We start from the raw sequence: 2,844 nt of genomic DNA on the forward strand, positions 1-2,844 counted from the left end.
GAGTGAGTCACACTGAGCAGATAGAGTTTCAGGGGGAAGGAACAGCCTGTGCAAAGGTCCCAAGACCATGTTGAAACAGAGAATTCATTGTGATTAGACCCTACCCAAGAACAGAGGGCAGGTGACAGGGTGAAAAGGAGGAAGCCAGAGGAAAGCATGGAGCCACGTGGGAGAACAGCCAGCAGGAGGGGCAGAGTTCTCAGATGACAGCAGCCTTGCTCTTCCAGGACCTAGCCAGAGAGTCAGAGCCAGGCTGCATGGGGAGAAAGGGTTGGGAAAGGGAACCCCCACCAGGTTCTGTTTAAGTATATTTTGTGTATTATTTGAATAGATAGGACATACATTACAAAATTCCCAGAATGCAAAATGTATTCAAATGAAAAGTAAGCCTTTCTCCTTACTGGATTCCCAAGAGTTGGCTCCCCTCCTTAGCAATAGCCACCATATCCATTGTCTATCCATTCACAGATAGTCTATGCACATAAGAACACACACCATATTTATTTTTTACACTCATCTAGCCTCCCCCAAGGATCTCAAGTTACAGAAGAAGCTAATTTGTACTGAACATCTACTGCATATGACTTTTGTTGTTGTTGTTGTCTTTTGTCCTTTTAGGGCCACACCCACAGTATATGGAGGTTCCCAGACTAGGGGTCTAATCGGAGCTATAAATGCCGACCAACGCCAGAGCCAGAGCAACGCCAGATCCAAGCCACATCTTCGACCTACACCACAGCTCATGGCAACACCAGATCCTTAACCCACTGAGCGAGGCCAGGGATTGAACCGAATCCTCATTGTTCCTAGTCAGATTCGTTTCCACTGCAACACAATGAGAACTCCTGTGTATGGGTTTTAATTCCACTTAGAGTTACGGAGCACCAAACTTTGTGCTGAGTCAGTGGTTCTCAAATTTTAAGTCCTCTGGAAGGCTGGCTTAAAAACACGATTGGGAGGAGTTCCTGTCGTGGCGCAGTGGTTAACGAATCCGACTAGGAACCATGAGGTTGCAGGTTTGATCCCTGGCCTTGCTCAGTGGGTTAAAGGATCCGGCGTTGCCGTGAGTTGTGGTGTAGGTTTGTGGTGTAGGTCGCAGACACGGCTCGGATCCTGCGTTGCTGTGCCTGTGATGTAGGCTGGCGGCTACAGCTCCGATTGGACCCCTAGCCTGGGAACCTCCATATGCCTCAGGAGCGGCCCTAGAAAAGGCAAAAAGACAAAAAAAAACAAAACAAAAAAAAAAAAACACACAGATTGGGAGTTCCAGTCGTGGCTCATTGGTAATAAACCTGGTTAGTATCCATAAGGTTTGATCCCTGGCTGCACTCAGTGGGTTAAAGAATCCGTTAAAGAATCCAGTGTTGCTGTGAGCTGTGGTGTAAGTGGCAGTGGTGGCTAAGATCTGTCATTGCTGTTGCTGTGGTGTAGGCTGGCAGCTGCAGCTCCAATTCGACCCTAGCCGGGGAATTTCCACATGCCTCAAGTGAGGCCCTAAAAAGATAAAAATAAAAAATAAAAACACAGATAGTTGGGCACCACCCTAGAGTTTCTGCTTCCTTAGGTCTGGGGTGAGCCCTGATAATTTGCATTTCTAACAAGTTCCCAGGTGATGCTGGGGCTGCTGGTCCAGGGACCACACTTTGAGCCCACTGGGCTAGCCACCCATGGACAAAGCCTTGTAGCCTTATTTCGCTCCCACAAGGGAAGGCATGAATAGACACAAAGAAACACCAACACTATAGTTCATAAAGTGACCAGTTCTGTGAGGAAAATGAAGAGGGTGGGGGACCTTGTGAGGGGAAGTGCTGGAGGGGAGGGATGGGGTAGGAGTGGAAGGTGGCGACAATTGAGGATCACACGTGAGGGCTCCTTTTTGAGCGGCTGAACAGCCAAAACACACACAGGAGGAGCCTTCCTGGGCTCAGGGGAGGAGTAATCCATGGAGACTTTGTGGAGAGGGAAGAAGCGCGGGACCACCCCACCCCCGCCCCGCAATGGCATGCCTTGGTATCAGGACCTGCAAAAGTGGCCAAGGGGTCTGAAATGGATACAAGGGGGCAGGCATCGAGCGAGTTGGAGAAGGGGGTGTGCTAAAGAGCTGTCGATTCTGAGAGGGTAGAGGGATGCCGCTTTGATTTCAGTTACAGGAGGTCCCAGAGACTCCAACTAGGCATTTCCATAGTGAGACCGAAGGTCCCTGGAGCGAGGGGAGGGCAGGGAATTTGAGGAGCGGCAGCCACAGACCGCTCCTCCGGAAACTTTTGCTGCCTAGGAAGCGGAGAAACGAGGCGTTTCTTCAGGAGGATGCGGAGGGTGTTTAAAGGGTTGGAGCTACCGGAGTTTAGTTGGGGATTGATGGGAGGGATCTCAGAGGGAGGAAGAACGGGAACATGCAGGAGACAAGGGTCTGATCCGTGAGAAGGGTAGAGCTGGCACGGCCGCGGTATTTGGAGATTCAAAGTCTCGCCTACCCATCACTCATCTGAATTTTACAGCCAGCTCCAAAAGGAAACCATACTTTCCCCCGCTTTACAGATAAGGAAACTGAAGTTCAAAGAGATGAAGAGACTCGCCCAAGGTCCCACATCTCACAGACAGGACTGCGGTGGGTGTGGGGAGCCCGTGCTGCTCTTACTGCCCCCGCTGCTCCTGCGGGATCCGAACAAGAACCTTTTTTTGTGTCCTTGCGGGGATGCCCTTTGGAGAGCCGCCCAGTGGCAAAGAGGCCCGGCTAAGAGCGAGCCGGGTCGGGCGGGGTGGGGTGCCCCCCTCCAACCTAGCTCCGCCCCCAGGGGCGCGGGGCGGGGAGCGGCGGGCGGACTGGGGGCGCGCCGGGCGGGT

The sequence above is a fragment of the Sus scrofa genome, chromosome 1 (assembly GCF_054392235.1).
Source record: "Sus scrofa isolate SSC_HxYL_T2T_F1_AM1 chromosome 1, Sscrofa_HxYL_maternal_Yorkshire_Landrace_v2.0, whole genome shotgun sequence".
Classification (NCBI taxonomy): Eukaryota; Metazoa; Chordata; class Mammalia; order Artiodactyla; family Suidae; genus Sus; species Sus scrofa.